Source organism: Protopterus annectens, chromosome 3.part0, assembly GCF_019279795.1.
Source record: "Protopterus annectens isolate FY-2018-M chromosome 3.part0, PAN1.0, whole genome shotgun sequence".
Lineage (NCBI taxonomy): Eukaryota > Metazoa > Chordata > Ceratodontiformes > Protopteridae > Protopterus > Protopterus annectens.
In genome coordinates, this window is record NC_056731.1 from 949,421,817 (window position 1) to 949,436,902 (window position 15,086).

The window sequence follows — 15,086 nt, forward strand, 5'->3', positions numbered from 1 at the left end:
GAGGCACTTTCGCAGCTCCTGATGCCCGCTTCAGTTGATTCGCAGGCTGCTACCAAGACCCTTTCGGAGTCTGGTATGCTGCAAAACTCTTCTTCGTCGAAGGATCCTGCAGTCATCTCTACTTTGGATAGGTCTGGAGGTGCTGAGCAGGCGCCAGCTTCCAAGGAAGTCCTTCGCACCACTGAATCTCAACACAAATCAATGTCTTCTTTCGCGACTACCGTTCTTTTGAAAACAACTGAGTTCCTTAGGTTCAGGGTTTGAACCACACCCAAGAAACCAACTACCCACTCTCAGACGCCTGCTACCTTGCCTCAGTCTCAGATGCTTAAAATGGCGGAATACCTTATCATGCTGATCAGTGGAAGCCAAGCTACCCCCTCAAAAAGGAAAAAAGAGCTGTCCCCAGTAGTTTTGTTTGAACAAGAGTCAGATGAATCTGATGCATCTGACTATGAAGACATGCAACCCCTGTCCACTTATGAGGATTCTGATGCAGAGGACTCCATTCCTTCAGCCTCTCCCCCAGAGGATTTTTCCTTTGGGGAAACGCTGCATACTTTAAGGGAGCATTTCCAATGGGAGAGTCAGGACTACCCTCAGTCTAAAAAGATACTTGGAGTTCCTAGACCTTCCGCAACACAGCCCCTTGCCCCTTGGCCATCCCCCCAGTCCTGGATGTGGAGGATGATGTTTTCCTTGAATCCAGCTTGACTCCTGACATCCTACCTCCTGCTCCCAGAAAACCAAGCAGGTACTACAGAGTCCCTGACTCACACAAACATCTTTTTAAAAATCCTACAACTGACCTTGAGGTCATTTTTCAAGGGCCTAAACGGATTAAAGCTACCTCTGATAAGAATCCCACCCCCTCCGACAGGGATTCCCGAGCATTGGACAAATGGGGTAAAAAAGTATACACCTCAGCTACTCTTGCTATCAGGGCACTAAATTGTCAGTTCCATATGCTTAAATATCAGCAGCATACTTTGGAACTACTTAAACAAAAAATGTCTACCTTTCCTGCTTGGGCAGAATCTAAAGATTTATAAGACTTAATGCATTCTGCATGTCAAGCAACTAAACACACTTTGCACTGTGGTTTTAACGCCCTAGAAGCTGGATCTGTCATTAGACGACATGCATGGCTTAAGGAACAGCCCCTGCCAGACCATGTCAGATCTAAATTGTTGGATGCCCTGTTGCACAAAGATAACTTATTTGGCACTAAGGCAGAAGAGGTCTTAAAAAAGATGGAAGAAAAAGCAAAATCTATGCAAACAGTTACAAATTTCTTACAAGTCCAGCTCCCTAGGTTCAGCAAGCATTGTTCCTCCAAGCACTGGTCCTTTCCTGTTCCGAGTAAACAGGCCCAGCCTCGGCCCCGTGGAACAGACCCCCCCCCCAGACAGCAGCCTCAGGGAATGCAGAGATTTAAGCAGTGGACTACCTCTACTTTAAAAACAGGGAGTTCTAAGCCACCCCTTATGGTAAAAACTCACAATGACTCACCTCCCCTCTACCCACCTTCACTTGCCCCAAGGAGGATAACTCTCTTTTCACAGTAGAGCACATTCCTGCAGACAGATAGGCCAAGGCTTCTACTCCAGACTTTTTCTGGTGCCCAGAAAAGAGGGCACCTGGCACCCCATCCTCGATCTATCCATTTTAAACACCTTCCTGGTGATCCTAAAATTCAAAATGCTCACCCTCCTGCAGCTGCTACCCATGCTCTCCAAGGACACCTGGCTAGCCACCCTGGATCTAAAAGAGGTCTACCTCCACATTCCTATCAGGGAATCATGCATAAAATATCTCCGCTTCAGGGCAGGATCACAACACTTTCAGTTCTCTGCGCTTCCCTTTGGCTTATCCACTGCTCCCAGAGTTTTCACAAAATGCCTGCTTCTGGCATTGCCTTTTGCAGACAAAGAAATATTCAAATATATCCCTACTTAGACGACTGCCTTATTCAGGCAGACAGCCAGGAAAAGCTGCTCAAGCACCTGGCCTTTGTAAAGAACCTACCCTAGGGTACACTATCAACAAAAAAAATAAGAACAGGTGCCCACCCAAAGGATAATATTCCTAGGAGCAAGTCTGGACACAGTATCCCAGATGGCATTCCTTACACCAGAGAAACAAATTTCTCTGTCAGCCTACTTCTGTCAACTGGCCACCAGGCCCCAGCTTTCTGCAAGGAAAATCCTGCAAGCTCTGGGGTTCATGGCATCTTGCATTCTCCTCATTCCATATGGTAGACTGCATATGAGGAAACTTCAATGGTACCTAAAGAGCCTTTGGTGTCAACACTCTCAAGACCTGGAAACTCTTCTACCTATAATTCCTTGCCTCAGAAAATAATTTTTTGGTGAGCAACAACATGCTCCCACAACAAGGGACTGCCCTTCTCTACACACACCGCTGCCCAGACCCTCACCACAGATGCATCAGACTATGCTTGGGGTGCACACCTGAATAGCAGATGCATACAGGGCCAATGGAGCCCACAGCAAATCCCCCTGCACATCAGTCTAAAAGAGATGATGGCTGTGCAGCATGCCTTGACAGTTTTCAAACCCCTTCTCTCTCCAAGGGTTCTCCTGATCAAAACGGACAACACCACTGTGATGTGGTACATCAGCAAGCAGGGAGGGACTCACTCCTACCCTCTATGCAGGCTGGCCGTGACCCTTTGGCTCGCAGCCTCTTCCATGCAACTACACCTGTTAGCACAATACTTACCAGGCTCTCTCAACTCCCTGGCAAACCAATTAAGCAGAAACCTTCTGGATCCACATGAATGGCAGCTCAACTGAAGAACCTTCACCATAATAACTCAGAAATGGGGAACCCCGAAGGTCGACCTCTTTTCCTCCCACACCAACCGTCAGTTCAGCAAATTCTGCACCAGGGAGCATCACTGCATGACTTGGAATGTGGATGCCATGTCCTTCCCCTGGGTCAACCTCTTGGTCTATGCCTTTCCTCCCCTTCCTCTTATCCGCAGGGTATTGCTCAAAATAAGGGAGGAAAAACCAAGGACATTTCTTATAGCTCCAGACTGCCCCCGACTGCATTGGCACCCTGTTGCTGCGCAGCCTGTCCCCACTACCTCCATGGCATCTTCCTCAGATTCCAAACCTACTAACCCAGAGGGAAGGGGAATTCATGCATCCCTAATTGCAGACACTCAATTTGGCAGCTTGACTTATTCCCTAACCCCGAACCAGTCTGCCATCCTCAGTAAACAAGTTCTGAATGTTATCCATGAGGCCAGACACCCTAGCACCAGAAAGTCTTATGCAGATAAATGGAAAAGGTTCTGCACCTGGATGCAGGCTAAGGGAGCCAGTATGGCACAACCCTCCATCCCTCTCATCCTGGTTTACGTAGCTGACCTGTTACACAGTGGTTTGTCTTTCTCCTCTATAAAAATTCATGCCTCTGCTGTTTCTGCTCACTTTCCCACTGAGCAGCCACTTTTCTCACACCCTTTGATCAAACAGTTCCTCAGAGGGGCTAGCAATTTGAGGATCCCCAGAAGGGCACCTACCCCGGCTTGGGACCTTAACTTTGTTTTGGAAAAGCTCACCCTGCTTCCTTTCAAACCAGCTTCTTCTACAAAGTTAAATTTCTCTCCTGGAAGACAGCCTTCCTTCTGGCCATCACTTCATCAGAAGAGTCCCTGAGCTGCAAGCACTCTTGGCTTTGGAACCCTTCATCATCTTCCATGCAGACCAGGTTTCCATCAGAACTAACCCATCCTTCATGCCCAAGATGGTGTCCAGTGTGGCTCACAACCAATACATTAATTTGCCCACCTTCTTTCTTAATCCCCAGAACAAGGGGGAAAGGATTCTTCACTCTCTAGATGTGCACAGACAGCTCAGATACTATCTTGACAGGACTACACACTGCATCCATTTCTGCAACAAACAACATGGTAAGTCTTCCCCCAAGGGGATCAGGACACACTCCACCAGAGCAGCCTCCACCTCTGCAGCTTTCCTCAGAGGAGTTCCCACCAGACACATCCTAAAGGCTGCCACCTGGACATCTGTTCACACTTTCACCAAGCATTACCACCTGCCTCTCTTCTCCATATCCAGGGCAGGGTTTGCTTCTGCAGACTTGCATGGCATCCTCGTCAGCCCCTGACTTCCTTGACTGCCTCCACCCATTTCCTCAACTTTGGGAATCTACCCAAATGTGATGACTGCAACAGTGAAACACCAAGAACATAGTACAGTTGTGTACACTTACCATAAATGTAGATGTTCGAGTGTATTCACTGTTGCAGTCTTGGTTTCCCTCCCTCCATCCCCATTTTTTTCTCTTTCTCCTGTGGTTACCTTTCTTCCTTGTTGTTCTCCTTTCCTTACAAGGGACGTATTGGTATTCATTCTCCACCAGAACATGGCCTCCTACTTTGGAGGCTCTTGACAGGGCAAGGAAAAACTGATGTAATGGCATCGCCTGCCTAACTTTATACAACTGACGATCTGACGTAAGTCCTCAGGTGACAGCAACCGATGCAGAAATACTAAGTCTCTGGTATTTGGGCCAGCCAAGGGCTACCTTGGCAGGGATAATCCAGATGTGATGACTGCAACAGTGAATACACTTCAACATCTACATTTATGGTAAGTGTACACGACTGTACTTTCTGATTATAACTGCTCAGCTACTGTCATTTTAAGAAGAATGCCTCTTGCAGATCTTGAATGAAGAATATCACCCTCTACAAGGAGAGGTCACTGACTATAGATTTTGCAGCAGTCTTCCTCCTGACATTCCCACTTCCGAAGCAGTGTGCATGCATGCACAGATGAGCACACGTGCACACACACACACACGCACACACACACACACACACACACACACACATCACTGCACCAGTAACGTCGCTGTGAAAGGGGGGATGCCTGGATGTACTGTTCAGTGATGGGGTACAGCTCACTGATGTACAGTTAATGTCTGCCATTGCCTAGTAATGGACAGTAGATTTTCAAGTTAATTCAATTTTTTCTTAGTTGGTCTGTGATATCAGATGTTTCTTCAAGTCTTAGTCATATTTTGAATATGTGCAGCTGCAGTAAACAATTTCCATTACAAATTGTACTTTCTGACTTCAGACAGCTCTCACATTAGAAGTTATGCATTCCTACTGTATTTCTTGCCCCACTAAAGGCTACACAATTGCTAATTGTTGTTAACACCTGAGATCCATCTCTTTAGTAAATTTATTCAGTTTTCTAATAGATATGAAGATACAAGTAATGGAGAAGTTGCCTTAGATGTGCAAAGATAAGGACTCCTCCTCCTTCTTGGCTTCACTGTTCTGAGCCAGTCCAGCCCTGTAGCATGACTTAGTGTAGGTAAGACTAGAAAAGTACCATTGTGAGGTGAAGTCTGAAAAACAGCAAATGAAGAAGAGAGGTTCATAAGATAAACATAGTGAGAATTACAATGAGCACATCTCAAAGAAGTTCAATAAGTCTTGCACACAGTTTTGCTACACCAGCACAGAAGACAAACTTCCACATCTTGGTTTAAGCTGATGCCAGCTGTGATACCTGTTAAAATTTTAGCTGTCCACTGTGCAGCTCCTATTTTTTTTTTTTTTTGGGGGGGGGGTGATAATTAGTCCGTGATCCTCAGGATGGTTTGTGGTCCACCTAGCCAAATCAGGTTGGCTCTTCCTTTAAAGCAGTGCATATCAGTTAGACAATTGTCACTTCCTCAGGACTGACACTGACGATCAGCCCACCAAGAAAGGAAAGACAAGAGACACAGGCTTACACATATGCAGTAAAATCAAGCAGTAACTGTATAAAGAAAGAGTACAAAGGCCACACAGAAAAGCCAAAGTAAACAACAAATTGAATGACCGCAGATAAACCCGTGTCTTCACTGTGTATTACCTTAAACATCCTTTAAAGGAGGCCCTTGAGATATATGCAATTAGCCACTTAAGCACAACTCTGAGGCTTCTGAATATCCGCTGCCTTTTGCTTTTTTTTAAAGCTTTTGATAATGCATTCAGGCCTTTAAAGCCAAACCCCATTAGCTATAGGCATTATATGTTTCCCTCATTTTTATGGGCTTGTCAATATAGCATAACTGGTTAGACTGGCCATTCTCTGAGTTACTTATTTAGCAGCTGCCAATTTCAGGAGTCCCCACCCCCCAATTCCCATGTGAGATCCTTTTCCAACTCTCTAAAAGCAATTTAAAATTATCCTCATTTCCACCCTCTAGTTTCACATAAGGTAGAACATTTCTTGGTTCTACCATGTGGTCTGTTTCTATCTATATATATCTGTCAGTATGGAAAACAAGTATTTTTTTCTATCACATTTATGGCATTTTCTCATTTTATGCTAGCTGTGCCCCCTTTCCTCCTCCTCTAGTTGTTATCCTGAACTTCAGCATGTCTACATTGCCCTGTGTAGTTTTTGTCCATATCATATTGTATCTCACATTCCTGTTCTTTTCCACTGTGAACTAATCAAATAGTATCTGTTCCTGGTCTTCAGCTGTCATTAAACAGTTTGCGTGAGCAACCTGTGTTGAATAGAAGTACCATAATTCCATGTCATTTATGGAGGTGCATTTCAGTGATCAATGCTTTTGCTTTGGATAGTTCAGAAGAAGAGTTTAGGGTACTATCAGTTGCATTTATATTATATTCTTTTCTTTACCATTCTGATGCTATTGCAAGATCTGAGGAAAAAACTAGCAGTACTCTGACTATGGGACATTTGCTTAAACCATTTTAGAGGCTCAATATTAGGTGTCTGCAGCTAAACTGTTCCACAACCACAGCCAATACAGCAGTAGAAGAATCAACACTAGCATTGTATAAGAAAAATAACATCACCTCTATACTCTGTTGTTTCTTCCCCTTTATCATTGTCTCTTGTCAGTGTCAGAATACAGAGAAAAGAGGGAGAAATCTACCCTTTGTGTATAATTATATCTATAAGGGGAAAACACAAGGGTAAATTTGTTTCATCCTGTAATAGGATAGACTGCCCATCTTGGTAGACAGTTATTCTTAGTGTCTGGAATTTGCATAAGAAAGTCCTTTCTTTTGGGAATTGTTTGAGATGATGCAACAGGCAAGGGACTAGCTTCAGTGAGAACTGGACTTAGGCAAGAAGCAAGCATCTTCAGTGCTAAGTGCATATCACAGAATGAACTAGTTTAATAATTACTCTTTTTGCTTGGTGCTTTCAAGATGCCATGTCAACCAAAAATTAAAAAAATGGAAATAATTTATTCTTACATTTCTTCTCAAGCTGAGGGATTCCAAACTAAGCCACGGTCCCTAAAGCCAACACTTTAATGCCCCTGTTAGGAAATCTAGAAGAATCATCTGTTTGAAATTCTAAAGCACTAGACAGGTGGGGGAGGTGTGTCTTTGTGGGAGACAGTGTATTGACTAGATTCCATAATGGCCTTGATAATATGGTCTATTTTCAGAGATGCTCTTCATTCTGTCCATCTGATTCAACTCTTGGATCTTTAAGCAGCTTGTTGAATATGAACCAGCATTGCTAGTACTCCAGGTTTGAGCTCCTCAAAACTTTCCCCTCCCTTGAGCCAAGCAGACATTGAATCCACTTCCTTGGTTACAGTGTACTTGAGTTTTGGGTCCTCTACCTTCAAGCCTTTGGAACCGATTTCCTCATCAGCCTTCCACTCTGCTGGGATTGGAGGTCTTTCCTTTGATTGGAGCCATCTCTTTTTCAGTTCGGGTGGTGTCCAGACTGGTGAGTGGGTCCTTGGGTCCAGCAGATGTCAAACCCACTTTTGAGGTCATGGGAAGGATGATCTCATCTCCTTTGAGATTTAATTGTCAAGTTTCACAGGTCAAAATTCCACCCCTGAACACCCCTGCTATTGATCTTCAGCACACATATGCACCCACTGGGTAGAATCAAGTCTTAAGCCTAAAATGGGTAGCCCAAGTGATGACACAGTCCTCTGAGAACTCAAGACAATACAGCATCCATTGTGCTGAGAAAGAGAACATGCAAAAGGAAGCATTTGGACTTCCCATCAGAATCACTTTTTTCGGACTCAGATTTGGATGATAGAGACGATGTTACCTTTGGCAACGTCCTGGAGCTCGTGAGCCAGATTGGTAACTGGCTCACCAACCTCCCTGTCTGGAAGTTTGTTTGAGGCCTGTGCTTCAGCATCCTCTACATCTTGGATGCTTCCCCCAGCAGACCACCTTATCAATCAAGCTGTGCAAAAGTCCTGGCAAGAGCCTGAATCATCCAAGTCTATACCAACGAATCTTGACAAAAGTTTGAAACTGTGCAAGTACAGGTAATACTGGATGAAGTGTTCCCTGGTAGATTATTTTATTGTTCCAGCTGCCATTAAGAAGGAATTGATCAAGCATATAGCTACAGTCAGTACAACCAACAGGGACTCCCAGGTTGATGGACCAACTAGGGAAGAAGGTGTATGCTTCTGGCACCTTTGCAGTTAGGGCCCTGAACTATACCAGACATATGAACAGCCTCAGAGGGACCTAGCCAAGCAGGGATTAGATAATGTGAAGAAACTCCCTACACTGAACTCAAGGAAGCAGCTAGAAGCAACCTTGTATATGATGTACAATATTACCAACCTTTTCCTGCAGCTTATGCATACTGCAGCAGATGGAGCAACTCAGGTGGCAGGGACAGGCATTTGTATGAGGCACTTTGCCTGGCTCCACTTGTATGAATTTGTGGACTATTTCAAAGTGTCCTTCACCAACGTTCCATATGATGGAATGTTGTGCAGCCCCACTGTTGAGGAGTGTGTGCAGAGCTGTGAACTGGACAGGAAGACATTATCTGCTGTCAGAGTAAAATTTGAAAACCTCCAGAGACCATACAATCAGAACCAAAAAGGGCCCACTTCTTTATATTTCCAAAAAGCAAAGCATGCTTCCTTTCACTCATCTTCTAATCAGGGTGGTTGAGGCAGATGCAGCCCCTTTAATGGACACAGACCTAGAGGTTATTTATGTCTGCAAAACCAGGGATATTGCTGGCTACTGTCAGACTGCCATCTGTCACATGTCTGAAGTGCTATCAAACTGCACTCATCTGGAGGCAATCAGGGATTCTATATACCTCTATGCCCCCAGATGTATGGCCATCATGCGGGATTCCTGGGTAAAAGGGATAATATTCAGAGGCTATTGCATGCCAGCTTCCCACTCCTCCTCCCAAATCCTAATGGCCACTCCCCGATGTTTCACCCCCCACTAACTTAAAGTTGCTGAAAAGGAAATTTAGTCCTTACTAGAAAAGAGCCATCCAGAAGGTCCCATCAGGCTAGTAGGGTCAGGTCACTACTCCATGCCCTTTTTGGTTTCAAAAAAGAATAATGTCCTTGGTCAGTTTTGGACCTAAGTTACTTGAACATGTTTATAAAGAAGACCCCATTTAGATTGTTCATGGTCCAATCAATTTTACCTTGCCTGTGGGAGAATTACTGGATGTGCTCTGTGGACATCCAAGACACTTATTTACACATCAAGATTTTCCCAGTGTCCAGGAAGTTTCTTAACTTCCAAGTAAGATCCAGTCACCGTCAGTTCAGCACCCTGTCCTTCAGTCTCAATACCCCCCTCACCAGGTGTTCATCAAGTGTATGGCTGTGTTCGCAGCTAATCTTCAATTTCAAGGAACCAGGGTGTTTTAGGATTTGAATGATTGGTTCCTGGCTGCCACAACAGTGGAATCCCTACAGAAAGCCAAGGATTACCTTATCTGGATTTGTCTGCACTTGGGTTTCACTATCAGTACAGAAAATTCTGTATTAGAATTCCATACAGATTATCAGCCATCTGGACATTGTTCACCATGTATTGTCTTTGCCCTCAAAAAGAAGACAGGCTGTTCACAAGGCAATACAAGAACTTCTGCAGTGGAAAAAACCTCCAGCTTATCTGGTACTACGAGTTCTGGTTCTCATGACTTTTTGTGTTCTGATGGTTCAGTTTGCTTGCTATCACATGAGGGTGTTACAGTGGCTGTTATAGAATTAATGGTTTCAACTGACCCAAAGTCTTGGATACCATATTATTCTAAAACATACTTTCAGGAATCATCTACTTTGTTTGATCTCTTCGCCATTTGGCCATATGGAAAGATAATTTGTACTCCCTCTCCCCTCCAGCGGCAGTAGTTACCATGGACACCTCTTCCTTGAGACAGGGGGTATTTTCAAGTGAGGATGTTCCAGGGTGTTTGTAATGCTCGAAAGGCCAGTCTTAGCATCAGTATCTTAGAGCTGAGGGTGGTTCTCCTGGCATTGCAGAAGCTTCAGGACTTTCTCCAGGTGTGATCTACACTCAGGCCAACAACATAGCAGTGGTATGCTACATCAACAAGCAGGGAGGGACGAAGTCCTACTCCTTCTGTTGTGAAACTGTGAAAGCATGGCATTGGGCAGTGAGCTTGCACCACTTACTGTTAGAGTTGCATATTCCTGGGAAATCCAACTGCATTATAGGCAGGCTCAGCAGGACAGTCCTCTTGCCTCGTGACTGGTCTTTCAATCCACTCGTAGATCAGGCCACCTTCAATTGCTGGGGTCATCCAGGCTGCAGTCTTTTTGCATCTCCAGCCATCACCAAGTACAGTACCTACTTCATGATCCCCCATGTCATCCCAAGGATACACTCTAGTCAATCTGTGGCCTTCCAGGATTCTGCATGCTTACCTTGTAATTCCCCTGATACCAACATTTTTAGAGAAAGCCCAGTGGTGCAAAGCAGCAGCTATCTTGACTGCCTCTTTCAGGCTCATCCAAATTTGGTTTTCTCTGCTATGGCCTCATCTCAAGAAGCTACATTGACTTCTAGATCTGGTTCTGTAACTTCTGTCCCACCCATCCAGGAAGCCTCACCCAGATCTCCAGAGCCTTTAATCATTTGGTTCCTTCAATTCCAGTAATGGCCATAAACCCTACTTTGTCTCTAGATGTTAAGATACCGTTAGCATCCCAGAAAGACTCTTTTTGAATGGACTGCCTTACTAAATGGAAGTGTTTTGCTCTTTGAGCCACATCTCATCAGATCAATCCCTTGGTAGCTTCAGATCATGAGGTCTTACAGTTTTAGTGACCTTATTTGATGTAGGCACCAGCTTTTCAACAGTTAAGGTGCAGTTGGCTTCAGTTTCTTATTGCCTCCTTCAACCAGATTCCTGTTCTCTGGCATCGGATAAACTGTACATGCCTTTCTTAAGAGGAATTTTTTTAAAACCACCAGTGAGACAGCCTGACCCACACTGAAACCTAAATTTAGTGCAGTAGGCACTAATTCAACCATCCTTTGAGCTAGCTTTCTGTGGATTTGAAATTTCTTTCATGGAAAACTCATGTTCTTGTGGCTATTACTTTGTCCACTAAAGTTTTTGAACTATATGTTCCTTCTTCACTCAGGCCATTTCTTGTTTTTCACAAGTATGGAGTCTCCCTCAGAATTAATCCTTCCTTCATTCCCAAGGTGGCATCCAAATCCAATTTGAACCAAACTGTCCACTTTCCTGTATTCTTTCCTAATTATTCGTACAAAGGGAAATTAACTGTTCATTCTCTGGACATTCACAGGAAACTGAGGTTTTATTTTCACTGCACAAAAGTACTCAGAAAGGGCTCACAGTTGCTTATTTCCTTTGCTCCAAACAGGCTGGGAAAGTGTTTATGAGAATTTTGTCCAGATGTCTGTTTGACTGTATCACATTTATTTATCAGAGCCACATTGAGCCACTGTCACTTAAAACTAAAAGTTCATTCAACATGTTCTGTAGCTACATTCATAGCATTCTTTAAGAATTCTTCCATTGATGGCATTTGTGCTATATCTACTTGGTCCACATTGCATACCTTTTCTAAGCACCACAAGCTCAATTTGATTTCAAGATCCAGGACTTCTTTTGGGGCCTCCATCTTCAGAGAGCTCTTGTCACAGCACCACCCAGTAGCTCTAGTAACTGGGTATTCTGATTCAGACGTTAGATCAGATGAATGGAATGAAAAGGTTATGGAAATGGGTACTTACGTATTATCGCAACCTGATTTTCATGGTAATACTGGTTGGTTTCCGATCATGAGAAATGTTTGTTGATGTCGTTAAAATGTAATATAGTGTGTTTTCTTTACCAATACAGCTTATTTTCCAGACTGCTATCATTACAATGTGCAAAACATACTGTTGTTCTTTCTTAATGGTGTTTACTGGCACCATGTCGCTTCCTGCATGTCTGCCTGTTGAATGTTCATTCTTTGTGCCAGCAAATGCTGTCAAGTGATTGTCATACATTCATCTGGTAATAACTACTGTGTAATTTTTGCACTGTGACTCGTAAAACATATTAATTTGCAATTGCTGAAAAATGCCAAACCACATAGAAAGACAAAACCATGTAATGAGCAAAGAAGATTGTCATGGCAGTAATGAAATCACAAATCACTTCAGTAGTATTATATTTTCCCGAACATACTACCATCGCAAAACAGTACAAAATCAGAAGTAACAACATCTTCCTTGAGAAAGGAACCCACAAGCTACTGTCAACATAATCCACCCTCACTTTTTAAAATCATTAGTTATGACAGTTTCTTATTGTAGTGTTTATTTTCAAGAATGTTGACACATTTCTGACAAACTATTACTTTACCAAACAGTTAATTCCTGTGTGTCTGTGTTCTTCTGTGAAGTATTCGTTCCTCACGCTCAAAACATTGCATTCATCACTAAGGCGGCATCCCTGACAATTCGTGTGCGTGTCTGTAATGCACGCAAAACACCAAGGATTTATGGCATTTTTTCTGTTCCTGCAGCTAATTCATACTTTTGCTAATGCAAAATGGAGTATGACTCACACCTTCCAGTGTTTCATGCAGTCATTCCTATTAAAGTACGGCCATTTTGCAACTGCAAAAATCTGGTTGCAATAATATGTAAGTACCTGGAAATTATGTAATTACCACAATGATGAATCCTGTCATTACTGTCTGTCTGATGTGACATACCTTCCACTATCCTCCTACCTTCAGCTGTTTGAGCATTACAAAGAAGTAATGTTCTGGTCTAGCCATTGCAGGCAGCAAACTTGATCAGAAGAAAAGCATGTTGTGAAGACAGGTTCATTGCAGGGGTGTAAAATGTTAGAAACTTGAGGATGGTGCACTAGCTTTGCCTGTTCAGATCTGACAAATGGCTTGAAGACCCAACAGTGATATCAGTTAGATGAGAATGAAAGGATTCAGCATTATGGCAAGTACATAACTTCCATTTAATTGTTATAACAGATGATCTAGTAACTTTAGGTATTCCATGCTTTTTAGGATCTTGCCAAGAGGAAAGGCTCCTGTGCACAACTAGGAGAGTGCATTCCATGCATGTCTGAATTCTTTCAGTTTTCAGTGCTGCAGACAAGTGAAATCAATAGCTTCAGGGATATTTATTTTTTCTTACTGAACTTCTTTACTAAACCTTACATCCATAAAAAAGGGGGAAATATTTAACAAACCATTATGCTTCACTTACAAACATGCCTCAAAACAAAGCTTTGGTTTGCAATAGCTCGTCTTATGTCTACCAAGACGTATCAAAAAAGGAATTGCTTCCCAGTTAGTATTTCATTAATTCCCCAGATCATTATTCATCATTAGCAACTATTACAAATTTATCTTGATCTGTACATAAGGACTCTCATCACTTCTTCTGACCAACTTTACAGAGAACCTTAGCGTTCCTTTCCTGGAATTCACCCTTCTCAGTGCCTTTACACTAAGACAATATTTTAAGGAAAATATGCTTGTGTTTATGAGACCCAGGCCTTCTACTATGGTCAACTTGTGTAACCATTACTGTTAGTAGTACAGCAGTCATGCTAGGGAGTTTAGGGCTTCATGTCAGCATTTTATCCAGGTGCCTTGGCATTATGACAGAGGACATAACAAAAGCAGTCAGTAGTCTTCCTTTGGTGAATAAAGTTTGTTTTACAGAAGTGTTGTAAGAAGTATCTTTTTTGAAGTATGGAAGTAAGGTGTACCTAAGTCTTTCTTTTTCTCTTCTTTCCATTTTTACTTCCTAAGACACAGTCTTGAAACTGGAAAATTTCTTAGAGACTATGGACATGCCTTGTATCTACTTTTCCAGTTTTACTAGCAATTCATCTGCTTTTTTTAAAGTTTTCTTCTAAGCTGATGCACCCAAGTAGGACCAAAGTCATAATGAACTGTTTTGTGTCATTGCAAATTAGCTGTGTCCACTGTTAGTGTTATGTTATTTTAACAAAATTTTAACAAAATCTAGAAATTTTAGATATCTATAGTTGAAAATTTACTGGACTTGTGCCTGCAGCCATCTAAAGTGATGGAGTGTCACCAAGTTACTTGTATATGCAACTTAACTGTTAACTTGTGGAGCTTTCCTTCCTCTGCCTCACCTGTGAATGGGCCTCAATCCAGCAGGACATATCTGGTCAATGGAAAATAAATACAAATGGAAATAACAGAAGGAAAATGCAAAAATGCAAATTTTCACCCCACCTGCTCATGTAGCTCAGAATTATCTTCAGCAAAGTGAGAGCTTCAACTTGTGTTAAGTGCACACTTGGTGAAATTCTGAAAACAATATCACTTTCTTCCATTTCAGAAACACCTCCCCTGAAGAGTTTACACAGAGTTTGAGGTCAGTGACCTCATTCAAGAAAAAGCCATCCACATCCCTCTCCAAAGGCATTGAAGTATAAGCTACAATATCTTAGTACTTTCTGGTTTCAAAGGAGTCCTGCAACACAAGTCCCATTCTCGATCTCAGTGACATATTCATCACCCATAGGAAATTTTGTATGTTAACCATGCATTCACTGACGTCCTTTTGCCCATGCTGTACTGATGCCAGGGATATTTAACTCATTAACACTTAGCTTAAGTTGAATTTTGCACCTTCTGACACTTGAAGATTTCCTGCCTGTACTGTTTCATCTGAGCTAAAATTCTGAGAATGCAGTTTTTCATCCTACCTGTAAACAAATGTATATATCTCAAAA